This window comes from Asterias amurensis, chromosome 18, assembly GCF_032118995.1.
Source record: "Asterias amurensis chromosome 18, ASM3211899v1".
Taxonomy (NCBI): Eukaryota; Metazoa; Echinodermata; class Asteroidea; order Forcipulatida; family Asteriidae; genus Asterias; species Asterias amurensis.
The window spans coordinates 12,911,827-12,939,705 of NC_092665.1; the positions used below are offsets into that span (position 1 = coordinate 12,911,827).

A 27,879-nucleotide genomic window follows, 5' to 3' on the forward strand; every position below is an offset into this window, starting at 1 on the left:
CAAACGATTGAGGGCGGTCCTCAAAAGTTAAAGACGGGAAGCGAGAACTCTCAATGTTTTGCACGAAAAAGTGAGAAGAAAATTCGGGCAGTCTGGAAAGTTGAGGTCGATGGTGAAAGCGGAGCATGAGCGGGGCAACCGAAGTGCATCCAAACATAGTCCACAAATTCATGCCTTGTGAAGGAACAACTTTAGATAGAGTCTGGCTTTAGACCAAGTAAAAAGTATTGCAGTGGGTGGGCGCGTATACTTCTGAAAGTAAAAAAATACATATTATAATAATAACAACATCGAAGTCTTATATTATTAAGGCGCTGAGTATAATTATACAAACTCTCAAAAAGGTAGGTTATTGCAGTGATGGACTCCGAGACGCAATTATGTAGCACCATTATAAGGGTTTACATGGTGCTACGGCGCATTTAGCAGCCACAGCCAGGAACACCGGGGCGAACTTTTCGATAAGTGCACTGGGTTCTTTTATATGCGTTACACAACACATGACCAATGGCTTTACGTCCCATCCGAAGGACGAAGCAATGGTTAAGTGTCTTGCTTAAGGACAAAAAGTTTGAATCCAGTGCTCTTAACCGCTATTACATATTATAGTCTGCGTTTGTCAACGTTTGTTTTGCCTTTGTAGTATTAAAGAGCAGGCCCCTAAGCCTGGCAGTGGCATTGGTGTTTATGGTGTGTTCGATTAGCTTCCCCGGGTCGACCCCGCGGTGTTCATTCGGGTGAGCCCCTGACAAGACCTAATCGAACGATCACTCGCCCTCTCGTGGTGACGTCATGCATCTAGGGTTAGCCCCAAGTGACCCATTCTACAAGCAGGGCACTGGGGCTGACCCGGGTGAACCCCCTGGAATGACGTAAAATCTATTCGAACGTACCGGGGGCAGTCCGGGGTCGACCCGGGGAAGCTAATCGAACGCACCCATAATAAAGGCACGTCATTACTAAAAACAAAAAAGCCATCTGCAAAATTGATCATTCCATGCAAAGACCATCATTCACCATGGAGGAAGGAAACAAACTTCCTCCATGCATAGACTATAAACTAGGGCAAGAACATGGTCCATGTTTGGTCGATTGTCGAATTACCATCATTCAGATTTACTTTTGTTCTCAATGGTTATAAATTATAATTGATTGAATAAAATCATTGATAGCTTCTGGGTGGCGGTGCTATAATTTGACTGAAGGGAACATCGACAAGATGTATAACATCGGTAGCATGGCCCGTGTTATTGGACTAGAAATATTATTAAAACAACACACCAGACTCGAAATGAGAAAAATACAGTATAAAATGAATGTAAATTATGTGTGTACGATTTTTAGAAAATGTTTACTCCTACTCTGCTACACTGAAAATTGTAAATAGTAGAAGTTTTAAACAAAACACATGCATATTCATAAAAGTGACGGCGGGGGTCCATGGCATTTTGTACACCCGAGGGGGAAAACGGCACCCGCGAGGCGAAGCCGAGGGTGCCATTTCCCCTCGAGGGTGTACAAAACCCATGGACCCCAGTCACAGCGTGCAACAATGGTTTTGTTATACCTTTGTTTAATTGTTATTCCTCTTCTCGAAGTTCTGCGGTCTATTCATTGTTTAATAAGCAGACGAACAAGAAACAATTCCCTCGAACCCGCGGTTGTTTCGTACACAGCGCTGGAAATCGACCAACGGTGGGAACGATCAAGGTGATGTACACAGGCAGAGATGGACTGGTGGAAAAATGTCAATGAAAGGGTTTGGGTGATTTAATTACCAACCATGAATTACCCAAGTAGGATTTGAAACTTTGCATGGTGGAAATAAGATATGGGAGGTTTGCAGTAACACCATGTAATGACTATCTCTAATGAGTTGGGGGTTCTGAAAAGAACCGTTGGTTTAACTCTCGAGGAATTACCTAGACCGAGGTAAAGATGATACAGTGATAAATCATACATGAGTTCACACAGTATGTACGGAACACAGGCCTTGATCTGGTTTACCACAAAATGAATCACTAAAAAACATCTAATATGATCTTAAATTTCCAACTTACTCAAGATACGAGATTGATGAATCCTCTCTTAAAAATACTGCAACAAAATTGCAGCTGTAGGTGTTCTTCAAAAGGCACAGTTGAGAACACTGCAGTCTAGTCTTATGTCCTGCCACGTCAAACCTCATTCGTTTTACACTGGTGTTCGCTGCATTTTTACATACGGCTTACCAACCAAAGGGAAAGTATTGCTCAGCCGGATGAGCTCATAGGGAATTCCCCGATGAGAAATCGTACAATCTGCCCTTTGACCTTCTCTAAAACGACATGGATGCGAGTTTCTCGCATACTCCATTGATTTTTATCCAAGTCCTCCTTTCACCCAACAAGATTTGGCTTTTTGTTCAATCTAAGGGGACTGTGGGTGTGACATGGAGAAGGGGTTTGGGTGTAGGAGGATCAACAGTGCACTAGTTCGTATTTGAAATAGATTTTGAGGACATGAATATTTCCAGTGAACGAAATACTGTTTTGAGTAAATTAAATCCTTTTTTATTTGTCTATTGCCCGTCTCTTCAGTGGAACATACTACCCCCATACGAAGCTCTTCAGGGGTAAAACTAATTCTGATCGTAAATCATTAATAATAGATCTATAGTACTAATTTAACTACTCATGCCCTTAACATTTTTCTACCAACCATGCGAATTATTTTATCGTATTGTTTCATTTTGAAAGGCGATGTGGCAGGAGATTCTGTATCCAGATACAGTGACATTATAGACCTTATCGCAAATACTCGGTCCACGCAAATTTTCGAACTGATCCCCGATGAAAGGTGGTGTGTGATCTTGTCCCGATGATTTAATACATGTTCAGGTGGGCTTATACAAAGTATTCGTTAGCTTGGCGCATGATTGACACACTATCACTAAAAGTGTAATGCAACCACGAGGGTTAGCCTGAACATCGTGACGTCACACTTCGAGGCTCGTGATGTTACACTGCACCAGAGAGCTGCAATTAGCCTAAATCATCCCCATTAATAATCACCTTTCATCTACATTGATTTCACATGGAGATACGCATGCAGTCATGCTATACATAGTGCACGCCGCTTGCGCAAACTACCGAAGTGCAGCTGTCAAACATCACATCGGACCAATCAAAACGCAGATATGGAAAGCTTACGTCACTGCACATTTTATCCAATGACAAAATTGTATCCAATGAAATCACAGGTTCTGTAAAACCAATACCTTTCTTATTATCCTTGCGGATAAAGACAAGGGACCAGGGCCCAATTTCATCAAGCTGTTATTAAAAGCAGAAAATACTGCTTGACAAATTTCTTTGCGAAGCAAACGTTAAGGAGGGCACCAGTCACTACCATGCAAGCCAAATGTAATTTGGGCTAGTAACCTATAAGCAAAACTATTCTGTGCTTAGCAAGTTTGTGTTCTTACAGGCTTTATGAAATTGGGCTCAGCCTAGAGGTCAGATGTTACTGAACATGGCGATCATTGCTTCGATTGAGGCGCTCTGTTCTCTCTCAGTTAATTATGGCCACGCAGTGACATCACTGAGCAGGGTGGTCTTGAGAGTTCTTTCTGCAGCTGCGGCTAATACCTGCATGGTTAGAATAAAAAAAACACTGCGTGATTTTCACTCAATAAGCTGTGCCCAAACTCCGTCAGTCCTTAAGTGTATCTTTAATAATAATAATAATACGGACATGTATACTGCGCAGTGACCTATATAAATATACTCTACTGCGCATTACAAGGAATAAGCCACTTCGGAATGTCAGCGGCGCACGTCTGTTACTACTGCTGACAACGGGGTTTGTCTATCTCCCGTAACCTTTTGACAATACCCGCTGGTATTGTCAAAAGGTTATTGGAGATAGACAACATGCGTTGTCAGCAGTAACAGACATGCGTAGCTGGAACTCCGAAGTGGCTTATACACAAATTGCAGGGAAAAATGAAAAAACAAACACACAAACAGAGCAAGAATTAATGTCATGGGTGAAGCTATAAAGTTATGTACATTTCATACATATTATGTAATTTTAACAACCTGTCTAAGTTTTAATCAATTTTCTTGAGCTTAAAGCCTGCTTTTTGGCGTTACAGTCAACGGTTCTTTCCGAGTTCTCGGGACATCCACACGTCCACATAGGATCAAACAACACAACTGCAGTAGAATATCTGCAACACTCTGGGGGTACTGATACTTACTCCCCTTGTTGAATGATTTAACCAAGAAAATCTGGCAATGGTGTATGACCCGTAATATTTTGGTTGTCAAGTTTACACTTACATGTACATAGGCATGCAGCAAAAGCACTATTGCTGACTTCATTTCCAGGAATTTTCACGAAGATATGGAATGGAAACTGGATCCAAATATTTTTGGGAACAATTACCGAGTCTTTTCTCAAACCAGAGGTCGATCTCTTTGCCTCTCGGTTGAATGTTCAACTAAAACAATTATGTTTCTTGGCATCCCGCAGAGCCGGGTGCATCCCACGTAGATGCATTCACGTCACGCTTAAAATTGTTTTTAATCATTAAAGTCACCTGGAAATAGACTTTTTATCCTTTCAAACATAAGAGTATATGCTTACGAACAATAAAACAATTTTTTTAGTAATTGTTTGTCACGATTTATATGTTTAAAAAATATATAAAGTTGTTTGGGGGGCTGACTCCGCCTACCCCTTTTGTGACGTCAATCGAGGCAGACTTTGCCTGCAATGCGTATAGTAAACACACGTGCAAAGTACATGTACGTCCAAGTCTTGAGTTGGTACATTTCAAAAAGTGTTTTTCTGCATTCAGCAGCAATACACCTGGTCGGCATTGCCGGAAAAAACAATTTTTTTTTTTTTTTAAACTTACAAACTCACGACTTGGTCCGTACATGTACTTTGCAATTGTGTTTACTCTACGCATAACAGGCAAAGTCTGCCTCGATTGACGTCACGAACAGCGCCCTCTCGGGTCGGGGTCTACTCTTAAATTTGTAAATAACATAAGAACTGATTTTTTTAAAACCTTAGTTAACTGTTTATTCACATTCCACTCATCAAAACACATATATTAGTGACAAAAGCTTTATTTTGAAAAATACCACTTCCAGGTGACTTTAATATGATCTCATACACCTCTTACCTGCTTATTGTTACTCCATTGATACATGTAGCAAACGTTGTTCGTCGGATTTGCCGGGTCCAAAACGATTGGTCTGTACAGAGGTTGGGGGCACAGGTAAACTTAGTAAATAACATTTATTTAAATTTATGTAAATACATTTTAAATAGTATTGTGTGCAGTGTACTTTAAAGTACGAGATTGTGTTCATATAAAAAAATTATTATGAGCAACGAAGGCGGAAAAGCACGGAGTTTTTATGCCAGATGCCAGCGTTGCAAGCGTTTTGATTCTGGGTACTAGACTTTATCAATCGAGCTATTTTCCTGTGTCGGCTTCGTGACCTTGCCTTCTGAGATTCGTGACACAAGGACTAAACAAAAAAATAATGTTTTGTGCATGTCTGTTTGTTTGTTTGTTTGTTTGTTTGTTTGTTTGTTTGTTTGTTTTGTTTATTAAGTGTTTTTTCAAATTTATAAAATTAACAGTAGGCATGTAGGTCTAAATATTTGCATGTTGATAAACTGTGATATGTCAACTACAAGATTTCAAAAAGGGACTAAAATGGTAAACTGTTTAAACGCACTTCAATGGAGGAATGTAAATGTGTCTAAGGACTGTAAGATACGGGTTGACAATATTTTCTTTGGTGATACAAATGAACTCCTTTTTTTATACAGTTGAGTTTGTAGCCTCTGAGTTGCCTGTAAAAGATGCCGTGCTGGCAAAACTCTTTACTTGTTTTACCTTTTTGCATGCAAAACATGGGATATTTTTGTCTTAAAAATCACCTTTTCATGTCGAGTCTCCTTATAATAGTTTCTGCAAAATTATCATCCTGCCAATAAACACGCAGCCAGTCCAGATTGGTCAGAACTTCCAAGACGCTCTTCAGGCCCTGAGCTTTACTCAGTGCTCTTGTTGGCTGCCCTGCCTTCTCCCACAGGTAGATGGTGATCAACTCCAGAGGGTAGGACTTCTGGAGATACTCAGGGAGGAATCTAGACGCCCAATACTTCACCATGCGTATCAACTCCTTCACATAGCCGGGTTGTCCCCTAACAAACTGCACTTGGTGCTGAACAAGTGATGCCGAATAAAACTCTCGTGTTTCATGCCCGACGTCTAGCATAGACTGGAAAAGTTTGCGATGCGCTGGAAGAAATAAGAATCCAGAATCAAGCGCTCGTTTATAGTGGACGTCTGTTTTCTGAAGATGACAGCATTTCATGTTTTACCGTTACTCAAACTGTGCACAAACAACATAAACAGTTTTGGCTGGTGGGTTAAAGGATTTGGGTACTTTTTGTAACACAAAACACAATGTCCACATATTTACGTTAACCTTGTACCGTTTGAACATAATGATAGTAGAAAGCTTACCTTACAATATTACTAGCTGAGGTGCTGTAGTTTTTGAGAAATGAGCAAAACAGTGGCACGAAAAATACGTTTTACTTGCTAAAATAATTTTCGTCTTTAAAGACGAAAATTATTGTCGTGACTTGTTTTACTCATTTCTCAAAAACTACAGTACCTCAGCTAGTAATATTTTCAGGAAAGCTTTCTACTATCATCTTTTTCAAACTGTGTGAGTTTCATGGCCTTTTATGGAACGCATCGTGGTATTGTCGGGATGCAGGTTTTAAAAGGGACAGATGATGTCTTCGGATTGGGCGCTTTATGCTATTAACAAGCGTTTATTATGAAATTTAATATAATTTAGAATTGAACAGAGAAAATTAACTAGAGAGGGACTCGAACCAACGACCTCCGGATTAACCCGGTGGTCGTTGGTTCGAGTCCCACTCTAGTCAATCTTCTTTGTTCAACCCCAAATCGTTTACAAATTTACCCAGTCAGTTTCCCTTGTGGTTTATAAAAATTGAAAATAATATGGTTCCAAAGATGTTTTAAAGTAGAATATTGTTATCCACACAAAATATACCCCAACAATATTCCTTTTACTTCGTCGTACTAATAGAGTCAGACTTTTTGTAGAACCACAATGTTTGACTCCACAAAATAGCCCAAAAGCGCCCAATACGATGGGAAACATGTCCCCTTAAACTTGACATTACTGTGTTCTCGTTTTACTTACACGACTGAACATTCTCCGTTGTGGGAAGAAGATCGACGTCTATCCATCGACTTCCGACTTGTATCTTGAAATTCACCAAGTATTCATCGTATCGTATGATTTGGACGTTCGGCACACCTCGCAAAGTTGACGCTATGTTAGAAATGATTCTTGACAGAGTTCTCTTATACTCTTCTTTTCCAATCTCCGCGATGGGTTTTAGGTATGGTCTGTTAACAAACGCAACCAGATCCACGTCCGATAGATCTTTTACCATAGTGCCTTTTCCGAGCGATCCACCCTGCCAATGAAACAAAAACATCTGATCACAGGAACTCGGATACCCAAACTACAAACTCCGGTGGTAGCTATAATAAACACGAATTTTGTCTTAGACTTGCGGACAAGTCGTTAATGGTTTGTCGCGGTGATAGCCGAGTCGTGGTGGTGGCGTAACGATTCAGGTCACCTGCTCTCTCCAGGGCCCAATTTCATAGAGCTGCTAAGCAGTGAAAAATTGCTTAGCATGAAATTTCTTCCTTGATAAAAACAGGATTACCAACCAAATTTTCATTTGTTGCATATTGCTTGTTACTGGTATTTAGCTGTTGTTTGCTTTTCCTGAAAATCATGTGGAAATTTGGTTGGTAATCATGTTTTTATCTAGGCAAAAATTTCATGCTAAGCAAATTTTTGTGCTAAGCAGCTCTATGAAATTGGGCCCAGATTACTGCACTCGCGCGAAGCTGCTGGCTGCCGACTACTTCTCCGTGAGATTGATGCACAATGCGAAAGCAGTAGTCTCGCGGGGGCAGCAGTCTCGTAAAAATATCCCCAGTGTCGCAGGAATCGCGGAGAGAGTCGGGACGCTATCACCGCGACAGACATTTAACGACTTGTCCACAAGTCTAATATAAATATACAAGATTCAATTTTAAGTTTACTTACCTTGACCACTTTATCAACATCGAACTCAAGAATACCAGAGGAGCAATTCCTGTGAATATGCCTGACCACACTGTCGATTGCTGATCGGCAGTCAGATGCGAACTCCTCCGTCCCAAGTTGTACGTTGTTATTGTACCAAGTCTCCAGTTCATCCGGAGATAAACACCAGGGTTCTTCTTCTAAGACAGAAATAAAAAAAATGTAGTTAGACAATGAGGCTTTCCTATTTGCTATAACCATGTAGCTCCATGGTATAACTAAGACATCGTGGGTGCTCTTAATATATTCCTTCTTTTGTGTCGTCTCCATAAAACGAAGAAGAATGACAACATACCATCCCTTGCACTTATATTGAAAATGGATTCATAAATACCTCAGACAGTTTCGCTTTACCTATTGGTGGAGAGCGCGTCACGTGGGTGTGTATAAACCTTTGTTTATGACCAGTAAAAAGTGTTGAAACATGAGCGTGACACGCGAGCTTGCACCTGTTCTTATAAGACAGTTTCTTCATCCCTATTGATCGAGAACAACGGCTGAAACAGTTGTGCCACATCACGCGATACGCGCGACGCGCACAGCATTTCCTTATAAGGAGTTGTTTACCCGAGGGCGGCGGAGGTCTTTACCATTTCATAGCTGGAGGGGTGTTGTGTTGAAAGAAATCATTGAACAATTATAATTTATTTTACTTTTCGACCAAAAAGTGTTGAAGTTCTTTTACCGAAAAGGTATTTATGAATGGGAATCAAAGTGTGTTGAATCGGTTTTCAACTAGTGGTTTAAACCCGCCGAGGCCTGGTTCTTGATAATTTACCTCGACTTCGTCTCGGTAAAATTATCAAGAACCAGGCCTCGTTGGGGTTAAACCACTAGTTGAAAACCTCTTCAACACACATTGATTCCCTTATTTAAAACGTTATTATTTCTTGGAAAAGTATCTCTATTACTAATGATTCTACTGTGGAATACCACAGAAAATGGGACTCCTTTAAATTATTGTGTCACGGTTAACGTTGATTTTGTAAAGTGTTTTGTCGGTCAACTTTATTATGTTGTTTTCTGTCAAGGCTTTCAGCACGTTTATAAAGTGAGCAGTTGTTCTCAGTTAGAATAGAAAAAAAATTAAAACAGCAACGAAAGTGTTTAGGCGTAAATCCATGCCAAATGCACACCGTCTGGTTTGTACTACAAGTATACAACAAATACATTAGAACAATTACAATGCCACAACTTTAACTGTAAAGGAAAAGGCAGTTCCGTCAATGGGAGACTTGTGGGACGCATGGTGGCAGCAGACTTACCAGGTGAAATCCATTGTTCTCGACAACCAGCAGTTCGCGCGAGAGCAGTGATCTCTCGCGCGAGAGCACCGCAACAATATCTCACCGCGGCAGACCAATAACGACTTGTCTACAAGTCTAGGCACTGCCTCGTGTCCTCACTAAAGTTTCGAGCTGCGTTATTCTTGCTCCTAGTTTGAGGAACACAAAGATAAGTATAATTTGTCTTTACCTTCTATTTTCTGTGATACATTGTTATAAGCACAGGCGCCTACGACAACCGCACCAACTTTTGCAAAAGTCTCTAAGTCCGGGGAAAGCTCTTTCTTCGCCGCTATTTCCTGGGTTAACTTAACAGCAGCATATCCGCCTATGCCAGCTGCACCAACTTTTGCAAAATTCGTTAAGTGAGCTGAAAGGTCTCCCTTCTGTGTTATTTTCTGTGCTGTCTTGAAAGCAGTACAGATGCCTAGGGCAACTGCACAAACTTCTTCAATATCCACATCAACGTTGGTCGAACGACGTGAGCTGTTTACCTGCCCCATGACGTCACTGTTCCTCGGTCACTTCCTATACGGTGGTAAAGAATGAGAGCAAAATAAATGTTTTTAATTATTTGTTCCCCCAAAAACCTAGTTGTAGGGCTAAAGACACTGGACACTATTGATAATTGTCAAAGACCGGTCTTCTCACTTGGTGTATTTCAACATATGCATAAAGAAACAAACCTGTGAAAATTTGAGCTCAATTGGTCGTTGAAGTTGCGAGCTAGTAAACGATGCAAGAAAAAACACCCTTTGTCACACGAAGTTGTGTGCTTTCAGATGCTTGATTTCGAGACCCCAAAATCTAAATTATGATGTCTCGAAATCAAATTCGTGAAAAATTACTATATACACTGTCACAAGCCGTCCTAAACGCGCAGCAACAATACAATTATCGGGCTGCTTGCCTACCCAAAGTGACGACAGAAAAACTAACACAGTAGAATTGTAAGTACAATTAAATAAATTTAATAAATAAACAATGCAAAATAATAAACATACATGATCAATTCTGTTTCATCCCTCACAACCCCATATATCAAGGCTACATTACTGATGTTGGAACCTGTAGTATTTGTTACGGCCAAGTATATTAATAACACAACGCTTTAACCAAACAATTGGTCTCACAATAAAAAGGAAATACACTTGTCTTCTTGTTGTTGTAACCCAAACACAATGGGTGCGTTCGTTTAGCTTCCCCGGGTCGACCCCGGTGTGTGGCGGGTTTTTTTCCCTGGACGAACGTGTGCAGATAATTACCCACGTTCGTCATGGAAAACAAACCCGCCACACACCGGGGTCGACCCAGGGAAGCTAAACGAGCGCACCCAATAATGAAAGTATTGGCTCAGTAGACCCGCTATTGTTTGTTACACCAAGCATATTAAGGATACGAGGCTTAACCCCCCAAACATCGATCCAACAACAAATATTTAAGCACAATAATATGTTATAAGTTAATTAAATACCATCACCACAGTATCCTCGGAATAGTTCATTTTTGGTATTTAGTTCATCTCCATCCAAAATATACTTGCGAGGTTCGCTGTCTGTTATCAACCAACACTCGCCGACTCTGTTCTCAAATCACAAAACACATGCAGCACACAGCCACAATTCACAAGGTGGTTCACAGGGTGGTGTGGTAGCCCGACTACTCGACCGCATCTAGCGCCCTCAACGGTAGTGGCTTCAAGGGGTGTCCTCTGTCTCAGGCAACCCGTTTACCAATCCCCGCTTAAAAGCCGTGGTTTCTCATCCGGAGATGATCGCAGAAGCAAAACCGGCACAACACTTGGGCAAAATCAAACCCACATCACGAAGCAATACAAAATGCTGACCGGCTTCTCAGTCGACAGTCACAAGGCTTCTGTCCCCTTGCAAAACACACATTCCCACACTCCACTCTTACACCCTACTAGTACCCCCATATTACATAATACAAGAAAAGGGTGGTTAATGACCTGAAGTACCAAATAAAGCAACAGATTACAAGTAGTGAACAATCTATCCACTAGTGTAGACACTCTGATCTAAGAGAGGGGTATAAGAAACTCTATCGATAATTAGTATACAAATAGGACGTCATTGTCACATACACTTCAGAGGGAGCCGTTTCTCATAATGTTTATACTATCAACCTCTCCCCATTACTCGTTACCGAGTAAGGTTTTATGCTAATAATTATTTGAGGAATTACCAATAGTGTCCACTGCCTTTTAAAAGTGTGGTGTAAAGTCACAGAAATGTGTCGCATCAAAATCCACTGATAAATTATTCAGAAGTAATAATAATATTATGAACAGAAGTATGTTATGAAACTTTTATTTTTACTATTCATATTTATATGAGAAATTTGGGCATGAGTTTAATAGGGTAATGGGGCCTAATGAATGATTATGAATCTTTGTGAAATACAGCCTAGTTGTGCAGTGGGACAATAATTAAACCATCGGTCCATATACATTGATCACTGTTGTTCAGACCATGAGCAGATAACAGTAGGTCTATGCATGCCCGGGTGCCCACAGTAACCGCTGTGGTGCCCCTACGACCTTCAACAAGGTTATAGGATTAGGTACAAGTACACTTATCAAAACGGTCCTACTTACACAAGTCAAAGAGGTAATTCTGTTGAACAACTTTCTTCAAAATCCTGCAACAAAACATCAGCTATGTCATGTTGATCATATTATCATGGCGAACTTGACAAATCATTATCTAGCAAAAGCCAACGCCCCATAAAAAAACATCAAAATGTAAATAATTTGGTTTTCCTAACTGGTTTCCCGCTGGCCCTAATGAAGTTAAAACACGGCGTACCAGGCAAAAGCGTTGAAAGTCCCCGGATGCATTTGTTTTCTGTTTACACCACAGCGAGGGGTTTTGTACGGTAACACTGCCAATTCCTGTCTTGGGCTGAGTCCAAATTCCATTTAATATTATTACGCCGTTATTCGCCAGTGAAGGATTATTTAAAAAAAAAAACCGTTGAAACGTAGTCTCTTATTCGAGACAGGAATTGCAAGTTTTCGGTTGCGGGTGTAAACAAAAAGTACGTTGCCCGCACGAGCTGCGGGGAATTCCCCAGATGAGAAATCGACCACACACTCTGCTCTTTGGCATTTATCTCAAAGAGCGTCATTGATGATCAACAATCAATCATTAAAGGAACACGTTGCCTTGGATCGGTCGAGTTGGTCTTTGAAAAGCGTTTGAAACCGTTTGTTATAAAATGCATATGGTTAGAAAGATATTTAAAAAGTAGAATTCAATGATCCACATAAATTTGCCTCGAAATTGCGTGGTTTTCCTTTTTCTTTGCGAACTAACACGGTCGGCCATTTACCAACTCGACCGATCCTAGGCAACGTGTGTTCCTTAAACTCGTCTACTCAGAACTAAAGGTCACCTAAAGCATAGTTTGTACGAGTTTCAAAAAATTGCTTTTACATGTTCGGGAGCTCCTTGTTACTGGAGTGTATTGATCAAGGGTGGTGGTTTTCGGGTTATTGTTTGGCAAAAAGAGTCCTCGCTAATGCAAAACGTACAGTTCTTTTCAAAACGGGAAAACAGTTTTATTTATTTCTCATCGAAATTTAATAATTATGACAATTCAGACAGAAATCTTTCAAGGGATTTTTCTACTATCATCAAATATCATATATTAACTAATTTATCATTGCATACTATAACTAATTTATCATTGCTTACTATAACTTATTTATCATTGCTTACTATAACTAAATTATCATTGCTTACTATAACTAATTTATCATTGCTTACTATAACTAATTTATCATTGCATACTATAACTAATTTATCATTGCTTACTATAACTAATTTATCATTGCTTACTATAACTAATTTATCATTGCATACTATAACTAATTTATCATTGCTTACTATAACTAATTTATCATTGCTTACTATAACTAATTTATCATTGCTTACTATAACTAATTTATCATTGCATACTATAACTAATTTATCATTGCTTACTATAACTAATTTATCATTGCTTACTATAACTAATTTATCATTGCATACTATAACTAATTTATCATTGCTTACTATAACTTATTTATTATTGCTTACTATAACTAATTTATCATTGCTTACTATAACTAATTTATCATTGCTTACTATAACTAATTTATCATTGCTTACTATAACTAATTTATCATTGCTTACAATAACTATTTTATCATTGCTTACTATAACTAATTTATCATTGCTTACTATAACTAAATTATCATTACTTACTATAACTAATTTATCATTGCTTACTATAACTAATTTATCATTGCTTACTATAACTAATTTATCATTAGGTGTTCGGGCCAACAGCCCGAAACACCTCTTATTTTTGTTCGTTTTTTTTTTTTTTTTCTTCATACTTCTTCTTCTTCTTCTTCTCCACGTCCCTTGTCCGCTAACAAAAGCGCCTTTCCCAAATTTGTATGAACTTGAAACTTCACACATAGTTAGCGATTTATTAGGAGAAGAAACCGTGTGAGTTACGTCATGATGACGTCATCACTTCTTGAGTTATGAATATTCAAAGTTTATTAATTCAAAAAATCATAACTTTTGATCTACATGAGGGATTCTTACAATCGAAACATCATCGGAATCGTCATTGTAAACTCCGTAAACGCCTCACAAACATGACCCCATTTTGATGTTGTCTTCCGGCTCAAAAGAGAGGTTGAAAATTTCAAAATTCACGTCTAAAGAACAACGTAAATCCCCATTGGTATGTGCATAAACATTGCACGTAGGCATACACACAACGTGTAGTGTATTAGCGGTGCAGCAGAGCACGCTCCAGTGATCATCCATTCTGCTTATTAGCGGCGATTGTCCGCTAAAAAAATCACACTTCCCAAGCACATATAAAATTGAAACTTTACACATAGTTAGATATGTATAAGGAGAAGAAACCGTTTGAGTTATGTCACAATGACGTCATCAATTCTTGAGTTATGAATTTTCAAAGTTTATTATTTCAAAAAATCATAACTTTTGATCTACATGATGGGTTGTTACAATCGACACATCATCGGAAAGTTCGTTAAAAACTCCGTAAATGCCTCGCAGACGTGATCCCATTTTGATCTCGTCTTCTGGTTCAAAATCGAGTTTGAAAATTCACAATTTCTTGTATAAAGAACTACGAAATTTCCCCATTGGTTGTGCGTAACACTTGTGACGTACACGTGTACTGTATTAGGCATAACTTATTTGGTGGCATGCTGTCAAGTTTGTTGTACTATGTACCATAGCGTGATATGCATAGAGCTATATAGCTATGCAGAACGCTGCGAAAACGATTTCATTTCAATCTTCAGCGTCAAATTGTTCAAATGTTACCCTTCTGATGGCTTAGTGGTCAATGTGGAATTGAAGACGAAGTTTCGCTGAAATGGCCACCTACTTCAGTGATTCATGGGACTTTTAATTATGTGAGAAAACAACAGTACAAAATGACGAACATTGGTCATGTTTTGGTTAAACACCGAGAAGAATAGAGACGTTACATCGATCGACCACTCCCCCCGGGTGAAGGGCGTTTTGGGCCCACGGAATTCACGTCAGTATTACGATATCTATTACTTCTTGAACTTAGCATAATCATCAATTGTTTTGATTATTTGTTAAAACAACTATCCAAGTTATTTTGAGTTAAATATTTTGAAGAAAGAAAATCTCTGGAATAACATAAGCCCTTTTAAACTTTCTCTAGTAGGAAAGGACGTTACGTAAACTAATCTATTTCTACCTTTATGCACAGACATGGATGTTACAATACAAAACATTCAAAGAAAACAGAATGGTTAAAGCATAAGGCCCAAGCAATTAGGAGTGGTCTTGCTAAAATAAACTGCCGGATTAAACAAAACTTTAGTACAAACAAATCAATAAAACAATCCAGATTTTCATCTTCTTCTCTTCGCCCTCGAACAAAAGCACACTTCCCAAACTCGTATGAACTTGAAACTTAGCACATAGTTAGATATGCAATAGGAGTGGAATAATGTGTTAGTTAGGTCATGATGACGTCATCCATTCTTAAATAATTTTTACTTTTTTTAAATATTATCAATAAAGCGGTTAAAACATACATACCCCTTACAGTCTTTTCTTCAGTCGTCAGTCAATATTTCCTAAGTTCATATTTCCTAAACTACATAAGCTATTTTGACAATTTGTACATCATATGAAAGGGCTTTACGTACTTTACAGAAATGGATATGTTGGTGAACATTCGTTGACCTTTTGACCTGTTTAAACGGGAAGTGACTGTGAAATGATTTGAAAGGGCGTGGTTTATTGTCTTTTAGGTCGAAATAAACATCCTTTGATGCTTTACCATCACACCATACAAGTCTGGCAAAGGTCTGGTTTAAAACAAATATTACCGATGACATCACCAAACATACACTTTTACTAGATGACGTAATCATGTGGTTTTGACAGTTTTTGTAATTTGAATCATTTATTACAAATCTTGAGACCAAAGCCAGGTGTAATATTTGTTTTTTAATCCAGGCTTTTACTCCCGGAAACCGAACACCTTGAGTTTGTTCACAAACTCTCAATCTCTAGTTGCTTACTATAACTAATTTATCATTGCTTACTATAGCTAATTTATCATTGCTTACTATAACTAATTTATCATTGCTTACTATAACTAATTTATCATTGCTTACTATAACTTATTTATCATTGCTTACTATAACTAATTTATCATTGCTTACTATAACTAATTTATCATTGCTTACTATAACTAATTTATCATTGCTTACTATAACTTATTTATCATTGCTTACTATAACTAATTTATCATTGCTTACTATAACTAATTTGTCTTTGCTTACTATAACTAATTTATCACTGCTTACTAACTTGCGTGTACTATAGTTGGTCTATAAAGCAAACATTCTGATGAGAATTATTAACTAACACCACATTGTAATTTGCACATGTAAATAGAGCGATTTTGCACGAACGGATGGAGTGCCAGTTTCAGATTTTTGGAAAACCATATAAACATACTACGAAAAGCATCCACACAGGAAAACAACCCCACCACTTTTATTGTCAAGAACCTCCAATTATTGCCAATAACAATTTGACATGGTCCAAATATTAACAGAGGGTTTTTTTTCAAGAAGAAAACATAAAGATCTGGGCAAAACATTTCTTAGCGGGTTTTCCTCCCACATCTAAACTGAAACATGTCCATGGATCTCCTACCCAGTTAGCCTTGTTCACCCAAAAAAGACGCCGCTGTAAACCTAGACTTGATGACAAGTCGTTAGGCGCTGCCTATTTGTCTGCCGTTCATGCAACAGTCACAGTGCGATTATACACATGCAACGGTCTTAATTGCGACTGATTCATACACACATACTGGGATCGAGGGTGTGTGTACCGTCCCCGTAACTGCAACGCGCTCCAACTGCACCGCGCTTAATAATTACCGTCTTGACTTCAAGACTACTGTAAACCCACCCGTATACACTGTGCTTACTGTGTGTATTAACACCACCGCACGACATGACAGCCCCCGTACGCTATCCGCACGGCCTCCGCATGCGGGTTAGTGGTACGAGTGCGGATGACTTGTGCACAGTAGTCGTACGGTGACAGTTGAGTCGTGCGGTGTGAAGCAGTAAGCACAGCGGCATCTTTCGGAGTGAATAATGCAACTGCATTGAGCAAGGCTACTACCCATTCTTGGCTAGCACCGTGATTAATTCAATTCAATTCAATTCAATTTATTTATTTCATCACAGATTACAAGTAAAAAGTGAAAATTGTTTTCCCTGTGTGCACTAAAAAGATTCAAATTTGATATTTATAGAAAAACAAATAACATTAGTTTTTTAGACTGTGATGTTTTTGAGTTTTTCTATAATTAATATCAAATTTACAAAAATTAACAGAATTAATTACAAACATTTGTTAAAGACAGTGGACGCTATTGGTAATTGTCAAAGACCAGTCTTCTCACTTGGTGTATCTCAACATATGAATGAAATAAAAAATTAAAAACCTGTGAAAATTTGAGCTCAATTGGTCGTCGATATTGCGAGATAATAATGAAAGAAAAAACACGATTGTCACACGAAGTTGTGTGCGTTTAGATGGTTGATTTTGAGACCTCAAGTTCTAAACTTGAGGTCTCGAAGTCAAATTCGTGGAAAACTACTTCTTTCTCGAAAACTACTCTACTTCAGAGGGAGCCGTTTCTCACAATGTTTTATACTACCATCCTCTCCCCATTACTCGTTACCATATAAGGTTTCGTGCTAATAATTGTTTTGAGTAATTACCGATAGTGTCCACTGCCTTTAAGCAATGAATAGACTAGTTCAAATTTTAAAAAGAGAAACGTTATCAAAATCTCACCATCACTGAGTAAAATAGAAAAAGTTCACTTGTGAGAGTCCTGATAGGCTTCACAACCAGAACCAATGAATGAAACTTAGTTTATAGTTTAGTATGTTTTGTGCATTCGGGATAGAATGTTTGATGTTTTGTAAAGAAGGTCTACAATATAGCTAACAGTGCACTAATGGACTTTGGGAAAAACTGGTGTTATAATCAACGTCGTTAGACTGGTCCCAGTGGATACAATTGGATAAACGTGAAGTGACGTAAGCATTCTGTATCTGTGTTTTGATTGGTCTGAGGTGACGTTTGGCAGCTGCACTTGTGGTCGTCTGCATATGAATCTAGGTGAAAGGTGAAGATGGACGGTGATTGACCCACGCCAGAGGCCATTCTCTGGCGTTACTCACGAGCCTCGACCCGTGACGTCAGATATTCAGGCTACAAGGAAGTGTGACCTGTCAAGCATCAACCTCTTGAGGTCGCCCTACTATTTCCACCCTTGACGGACCGTGACGTTCTTCAGGAGTTGAGTCTGGAGGGTCTGCCCGGCGGCTGAGGCAATTTCTCTCCCGTTGGTCCCTTGCTGGTAGAGCTGGCACACATTGTCCGTCGGCTCGATGGGATCTAACACGATAGGACTGATGGGGGAAACATATATAACAGTAATGAAAGTTTAATTGAACAAATTATTTTAAGGAAATTTCTATCTGAAGAAACTAAACCCTCAAAATTAAACAAACTGCCACGCCCTCTTTCTTGATTCAAAAGTCAGTGACAGAAAAACACTGTGTTTTTGTAACTAACTATACTGTATAGGTCATCCGCCGACCTTTTATCAACAGCCAGGCCAAGTGTCGCACCTATTTGATTTGAGAACTGGCAGCCAGGTTATTCCACGGACTTATGGAGATCAGCTATGAAGCCTTCCATAGTCTGGTTTCGCTTCCCGGTATTTTAAATTTGTGCAACATATCTAATCTAATCATTTATTGTTTAAAGTGCACCGCATACAATTATCCCAGCACACCGTACATAGTGACAATAAAAGTTAATGTTAAAAAGTTGAACAAGAAGAGTAAAAACTTTATATAGTAAACAACGACTACCATAATGCAACAACCATAAAGAGACAAATTCAAAATAAACCCAATGGCTGGGCACTTATAAATTTTACTTCACTTACTTTTGCATTCCAAAGCGTGTAATTGCTTTTTGTGCCATTTCAGTGTAGATTTGATTGGATCCTGGCCAGCTAGTAACACGCAGTGCAGTCAACTTCGTCAAGACCTCAAGGACGTTCTTCAACCCCTGGGCTTTGCTGAAATAAACGGGTTTTCCAGCTTTCTCCCAAAGGTGAATGGTGATCAGCTCCAGCAGGTAAGATTTCTTGAGATTCTTGGGGAGGTAGTCATTCGCCCAGTACTTCACGAGACGTACTAGCTCCTTCACGTACCCAGGCTGGCTACCGACGAAGTTGAGCTGATGTTCGGCAAGGGAACCAGAGTAGAAAACCCTGTCTTTGATGTCGTTAAGATGCAGCATGGCAAGGAACATATCTGAATGATGAGCAGGTGAAGAAAGAGGAAAGTATGCTGTTAAAAATAATATAAGAATATTGCTACATCGGTGCACCGATACAACTTAATTAAGAAATAAGGCCTCATCAAAAGTAACAATAGTATATACCACTTTAAAATAAAGAAAAATATCAATATAATATTTTTTTTTTTTTTTTTCAAAATCATTTACCCTATTCTCAATTTCCCCGTGACCATTATGAAATAAATAATCATAGATTCAAAATATTTATTGACACGTAATTTAGCCGACTTACCTCGACCGGGGCCAGCACACTTGCTTGAAGTTGGTAGAAAATCGATGCTTATACACCTTGAGCCCACTCTGATGTTGAAAATAACCAAGAACTCGTGCTTGCTTACTTCAGATACAGATGCGTACGGCAGCCTCTCCAGCCTGTTCAACGCCGTGTAAAGATCTTCGATGACGGCAGCCAGCTTGCGCTTGTATTCGCTCAGTCCGACTGTTAAGATGGAGTCCATGTCTGGTGGATTGATGAAGGCGATCAGATCGACATCAGAAAGGTCCTTCACCATGGTCCCTTTACCAAGAGATCCACCCTGCAGAAGAAAAGAAACATTGGACCCATTAAATACTCCCACTTAAACAATTTCCCGTGGAATTGTCGGGGTGAATCTTGTCTGTTATATTGAATATAATATTATGGATTGTATATTATTTTTAACGTACACACCTTAACAATTCTATCAACGTTGAAACGTAGACCGCCAGATTTACAAATGCTCTGCACCGATCGGACCACTTCATCGATAGCTCTTCTGCAGTCCCTGTCGAAATCGTCCGTCCCACGTTGAATATTCTCGTTATACCATGTCTCGAGACTGCTTGAATCCATGCACCAAAGCTGTGAAAATCTTCCAGATCCAGCCATTGCGAGTTGGTTAAGTTTATGAATCCTTCCAAGTTCAAATGCAGCTCTTGTCTGCTGAAATTCCAGGCAAATATTGGGGGTTTTTTAAAACTCCGATTTCACAATTGTGAGCGATTGTATCATGTGATTCCCCGTATTTCTGATGATGGTGAGAAATCGTGTATAGAAATATGTTAATCTGGACATCAGTAAACAGTCAAATTAATTATTCATACCACCCTGCGTCTCGAAAGCAATCTGATTGGACAATAACAATAAGCAGCTGCGTGGTGCCGTTAATATTAACGTAGGTTGTGTATGTGGCCGTGGTCTTCGTGAGATGTTGGGGTTTCTGAACTGGAAAAAAAACCGCTAGACTGGTACCCTGTCTTTATCGTTAAAGATGTTATGTCAGAATTTTGGCCGATTTGACTCCAAAATTTTGATTTAAAATGGTATTTTGATGGGGGTCGAGAAAGTTACAAGCTTTCATTTGAGTCATTGCTCGAAAAAGTCCGCCAATTATTAGGAGCAGTGAAATAAAGTGCTCAAAATTAGTTTTTGTCGGGATCCCGACAATATCACGTGACCAATTCTTATTGGTCACGTGTATTGTCTCATATGTATAGACGATGTGACCTCTGACGTCATTCGAAAACCATAACATGATTCGCGCGCATGCAATCGTACCATAACTACGCATCTTTTTGCCCGGCGAAACATAACGTGTACAGTGTTTTTTTCAACAGAGGGTGTTTAAATGTAAACATAGGTCACATCATCTATACACATGTACGTCAGAATTAACTGCGAATATCCAGAACCAAACAGACAATGTGTCTGAATGGGAGGTCAAAGGTGATTCACAGACGTGTGCTCAAATGCAGATCTCTGGCGTAATTCACGGGCCTCGAAGTGTGACGTCAGATGTTCAGACTAATGCAGTGGTGCACTTGTGCCAACCATAACTCAACAAACAGTTGACGTCAGTGCCTCAATATCTGTCCAATGAAATCATCGGGTTTGCATCACATGTTCTTCTCTGTATAAAGATGCGCCCCTCTAAATAAACGCCCATAGCATAGGCTATACAGTGAACAATGCTAAATATTCAAAAGTATACATGACAACGCTACACTTAGAAGTCTAACAGCTTTTAATAGTAAAGGGACAATTATAACATTTATTCTTGAACTTTAATCCTCTGCTCAATTGAATAACAATGGGGAGTCCTTGTCCCATTGAGTTATTCCTTTTCCAAGCCTTGTGCCAGCCGATATTCTACCTTCCGCCCAGGTAGCAGTTAAAAAGTACAGTTCTTTTCAAAATTGAGAAGTCTACCGAAAATCCGAAAATCTACCCCGCGGTAGTAGAATATAACAATACAGCAAAACAGTTTTCTCAAGCACAAAACCTACCCGGCAAATAAATACACACTTGGTGTTACCGCAAACCAAATAGTTATATAATAAGTCTAGTCTGAATGTACTTGTTTGTTTACTAAGATTTTTGCTCTTTGCCCTCTGATATAGAACTGCATGATCACTGTGTATTTGTGTCCCTGGCCGGGTATCAGGTTCGGTAAATACAGTGACTCACTGTAGCGTGAACGTTCACCACTTTGATATTTTTACAAATACATCGGAAGTGTAAAAATGGCGTTCATGAAAAACGCACTGTTAGTGTGTATAACAGCAGTGTTGGTTGTGTACGTACCGTCCCTATGGACCAAGACGCCTCCTACACTTACGGCGGGAACTGTTCAGCCAGGATTCGAACCAGTGCTCAAGGTTTTCAGGTCTGTTGTTTTACCATTACCGATTCTCTTAAGAGCCTCAAAGGTTCCCCCGCTATTATTCAATCTCAAAATGCTACTCATGTTTGGGGAGATTTTGCTTGGGTTTTCTCGTTTGTTTGATTACCTCCATTATTTGACAGTAACTGGTGATTTCAGTTGATCCGCTCACTTTAAATTCTACTGCAATTGATTGCAGAGAGACACACGTACATGGCCACAAAATTACACGCTCAAATGCACAATTCAAAACAAAAACTAAAGGAAAAACGAAAACAAAAGAACACAAATCACTAATCACTGAAGTCAATTCATTCGATTGAAAGAGACCATGGGCCAATTTTCAGAGCTGCTTAAGCAAAAAAATGGCTTAAGCACGAAAATAGCTCGCTTTATTTTACACATGTTACTGGCAAAAAAATCATGCCATATAAATTGCTTGTGACTGGTATTTAGCTGTTGTTTACTTAGCATAACAAATTAGCCGGTAATCTGATTTTACTAAGCAACATTTTGTGCTTAAGCAGCTCTGTAAATATGGCCCAGGTGATGGCGGCGACTTCAGGAGGCGCCCCCATTACAATTTGAGGACGAGTGGGCCACGAACTCAAGTGTATGCCGAATGATGATGATGATTCGATTCAACTGAATCAGTATTATCAATCACACCCATTGATAAATCAATAGGAAGACAAATCATACATGGAGTCAATAATGACACTATATAATCAATATGACATAGACCAATAGGTTGATCAGTTAAATCAACTGCCTCAAATAAATGCAAAGATTCAGATCTATCGAATGAATCCGTTTGTCTAAAACACAAACTAGCAATGAAAATAAATGTCCCATAAAACATAGGTTTAAAGTCTGAAAACGACCGTCGTTGGGTGCCCATTCAACAGTGATGACTAAATAACACAATAATTCATAAAAATGAACATTACATAATTGGTAGTAAAACAGTTGCTGACAGTGTAGGGCCTAAGTACTTTATTTAATCCTTCATACATAAACTGAAGAAAAAACCTGTAGAAGTTTGAGATCGATCGACCTACATTTAGGTACATGTTTGGGGCTACATTTAGGTCAGGCTACATTTAGGGCTCGGGCTACATTAAAGTGCCGCACAATCGGCAAATCCATGTGGGTCACGAGGAAATAATGCAAAACCGATTAAATATTTTGCATTAAATCGATGCAAAGATATTCACTGAGCGATGAACTCAAAACGGGGAACTAGTTTGATTAATTTCTTATCAATAATGACACCTTTATAGGCAATGATAATTCATCGGGTGTTTTCTACACTCATCGTCATCATCGTCACCAGTCCGTGTCAGTTTTTATGTAATTCTGTGATCTTCAAAAAAAAAAATTCTTACCAATTCTGTAACGTTCCTTTAAACAATGATCACTATCATATAATCCTCATCCATACGCAATATACAAACTTACTAATACCAACTAACTAAACCATGTATGACTATATAATTTACTAATACCAACTCACTAAACCATGTATGACTATATAATTAAACGATGCACACTTACTTACTAGTATAACTATAACCATCTTACTAACTGCATGCACTCTACTTGGACCATATAGAAAATCAATCATTCTTATGAGAATTAACTTACACCACATTACAATTTGCATTTTGGACTTTAAATATAGTGATTTTGAACGAAAAGCTGGCTGCCAGTGTTTGGGAAACAACATAAACACACTACGAAAATCATCCACAGGAAAACAAGAACACCACTTTTCTTATCTTATGAACCTCTATAATTTCAATAAGCATTTGTTGCTAATACCATTGTAAACTTTTAACTTGACATGGTCTAAATATTAAATCAGTCTCTGGGGTTTTCCTCCCACATTTAAAACTGAAACATCTTCATGGTCTCCTCCCTATTGGGTTCTTAGTTGGTACATAGTAATTGTTCGTTTTTTTTAGAGTTCTTTGTTCAACCAGGGTTCGATTTCACAAAGAGTTAGGACTAGTCCTAACTTAGGATTAGTCCTAGGAGATATACATGGATAGTCCTAAGTTAGGACGAGTAACTGGTCCTAACTCGAGATAAGACTAGTCCTAACTCTGTGTGAAACCCACCCCAGAACCCCAAAATTAAACTTAGTTTAGTTTAGTATGTTTTGTGCAAGAGGGATAGGATGTTTGATGTTTTGTAAAGAAGGTCTACAATAACTAACAATAGGCCGTTATACCATTAGACTGTTGTTCGGAATCAACGTCAACAGAAGTGTGACCTGTCAGGCATGAAACTCTTGAGGTCGCCCTACCCTTTCCACCCTTGACGGACCGTGACGTTCTTCAGGAGGGGAGTCTGAAGGGTCTGCTCTGCGGCTGAGGCGATTTCTCTCCCGTTGGTCCCTTGCTGGTAGAGCTGACAGACATTGTTCGTCGGATTGGCTGGGTCCAACACGATCGGACTGAAAATAACAAAGAAATGAAAAGTTTCAGGGTTTCAAGGTTTGTTGTTTCCACAGTAACAAAATTGTACCACAGGCAATGTACATGTTCCAAATAATACAGTCAAGCCTGGAGGACAACACAAGAAAGATAAGAAGTTATAACATTTTTTATTTTACAAAATACTACCTGAAGGAACCTTCAACATCAAGCTACACTTAGGTCTCAACTTATACGAACTTCTTGCTTCAAAAGTCAGTGATCGGAAACAAAACTCTGACAGAGAATAACAAACCAACACTGTGTTTCCGTCACAAAATAGTTGCATTGGACCTTATAATGTGAGTGACGTCATCCGCTGAAATCTTTATCAACAGCCAGGGTAAGTGTCGCGGCGTATTTTGACAAGTTTGGGGAACTTTTGGTTTTCATGTAGGCCTATTATTTTAAAAAGTGATGGAAACCGAATTGCCACAATGGTAGCGAGAAAGTGTTCAACGGCCGCGCTGCTGATACGCAGCTTACATGTAGTCTTTCCAGTGCTTCTCGGTGTGGCAGGAGTATCTGCCTCGCATTGCGAACTGCGTACACATTTCTTGTGATAGCGCCCTCTTTTGAATCATCCTCCTTCAGCCCATATTTTTTTCCATTATGGCGGGACAGAATCTCAGATACACCTATGACACTAGACTTTTTAATCTCGTGCACATAGCGCGTGCGCACTAATATTTTGGTTGGCAAAAAAATAATAAGGAAACATCAGACGCGTTTGCGCGTCTGTTTAGTGCACAATTTGGTCTGTACGCATGAATGTAATGAGCATAATTTCATGGGAGGGGTCCATTGCTGGGCAGTAAGTTCACCTACTTTATCATTCTAAGCTGTGTAATCGCAGTTTGTGCCAGTGTAGCGTCGTACAGACGGGAGCCAGACCAGCTAGTGACACGCAGTGCCGTCAACCTCGTCAAGACCAGTAGGACGTTCTTCAACCCCTGAGCTTTGCTGAATTGAACGGGTTTCCCAGCCTGCTCCCAAAGGTGAATGGTGATCAGCTCCAATCGGTAGGATTTCTGGAGATACCCAGGGAGGTAGTCATTCGCCCAGTACTTTACGAGACGGACTAGCTCCTTCACGTACCCAGGCTGGTTACCGACGAAGCTGAGCTGATGTTCGGCAAGGGAAGCGGAGTAGAACTCCCTGTCCTTATCGTTGTGAAGCTGCAGCATGGCACGGAACATATCTGAGTGAGCTGGCGGTATTAAAGAAAACAAGGAAAAGTTGATTTACTTATGATTAATATCGGTGCACCCTCACCCATCCGATCTAATGGTATTTAAAGGTACAAAGGACAACAGAGTTGTCACAATACTCTTAATTACGCCTACATGAAAAGTTACAATAATTTAAACAATTTGTTTACATATTATTAAATAAGTAAAAAGATATAAAAATGCAGCATCAAATTGCTACGTAATTAATTCCAAAAATAGTAACTCTCCTTATTATACCTTTTTTAGACTTAATTGTTGAATTATAACCTCAAAATGTTTCTTGATGAATGACTTGGCTTTCAAACCGACTAACCTCGACCGTGGCCGGCACAGTTGTCTGAAGTGGGAAGAAAATCGACATTCAGACACCTTCTGCCCACTCTGATGTTGAAGTTAACCATGAACTCATTCTTGCTGACATTAGACACAAACGACAGACCCGTCATAGCTGTGTAAAGATCCCGGATGACGACGGCCAGCTTGCGCTTGTATTCGGCTGGTCCGAGTCTGACGATGGGGGCCAGGTTTGGTGGATTAATGAAGGCGATCAGATCGACATCAGAAAGGTCCTTCACCATGGTCCCTTTACCAAGAGATCCACCCTTCAATCAATCAATAAATCAATCAATCAGTCAATCAATCGATCAATCAATCAATCATGCCATGCTAATGTATTTGTTTAAGTGTTAATTTTGGGTATTGTTTCAAATCCAAGCTACTGACCTATTTTTGTTGTAAAAGTTTTTCAATTCAATTCAATTTAATTCAATTCAATTCAATTCAAAAACTGTAATCATCCTTTGCAGGCAATAACAATAGCAGACCAGCTCCATATAAAAAGTAAATTTGGTCTCATGAGACCAAAATTATTTTAGCATGTAAAATCCCCTTAACCAGTTATGATATTATACCTAAACCATAAACGAAAATTATTAATTTTACTCATTTCTCAAAAAACTACAGCACCTCAGTAAGTAAACTTTCAAGGGAAGCTTTCTTCTATCATAATCTTTAAACTGTGTATAAGTTTAATGTAAATCTGTGGACACTGTGTTTTTTGTTAGGAAAAAGTACATATACCCTTTAAGCTAAAGATGAAGGGAATGACAAAATCCAGTTTTGTAATGTAGGCCTAACTATTTTCCAAAAACAGAGTGAATAAAGAAAAGATTATAATTTTATGTGAGTGAGGAAAAACTAAAAAAACGTCCAACAACGTTTCTATTACCCGTCCAAGACAAAATGAATTAATGTTTTAACATCTAAAATATCTGACGAGAAAAAATGGGTCTTCTTCAATTTTGTTGGTTCGACTGACTTTTTCAGAGCAAAAATTGAAACATGTTTTCAGAGCAAAATTTGAAACATGTTTCAAATTTTGCTCTGAAAAAAATCAGTCGAACCAACAAAATTGAAGAGGACCCATTTTTTCTCGTCAGATATTATGGATTTCAAAAACTATCAATCTCATTTCAATGAGGAATTGTTTCGAGAAAATATCTCACGCCTAATAAGATAATGATGAGGCATACGCACCTTCAAAATTCTGTCAACATTGAAATGGAGACCGCCCGATGAACAAATCGTCTGCACCGATCGGACCACTTCATCGATAGCTCTTTTGCAGTCCCTGTCGAAATCCTCCGTCCCACGTTGAATATTCTCGTTATACCATGTCTCAAGACTGCTTGAATCCATGCACCAAGGCTGTGAAAATCTCCCAGATCCAGCCATTGCGAGTTGGTTTAGTTTATGAATCCTTCCAAGTTCAAAATGCAGCTCTGGTCTGCTGAAATTCCAGGCAAATATTTGGGGGGTTTTTTAAACTCTGATTTCACAATTGTGAGCGATTGCATCATGGGATTCCCCGTATTTCTGACGATGATGAGAAATCCTTTATAGAAATTATGTTAATCTGGACATCAGTTAAGAGTCAAATTAATTATTCAAACCACCCTGCATCACGGAAGCAATCTGGTAGGACAATAGCAATGTAAGCAG

General features: G+C 39.0%; 1 pseudogene; it reads right to left on the reverse strand.

Annotated features, from left to right (window-relative positions):
* Positions 1–27,879, reverse strand: LOC139951019 (2'-5'-oligoadenylate synthase 2-like; annotated as a pseudogene).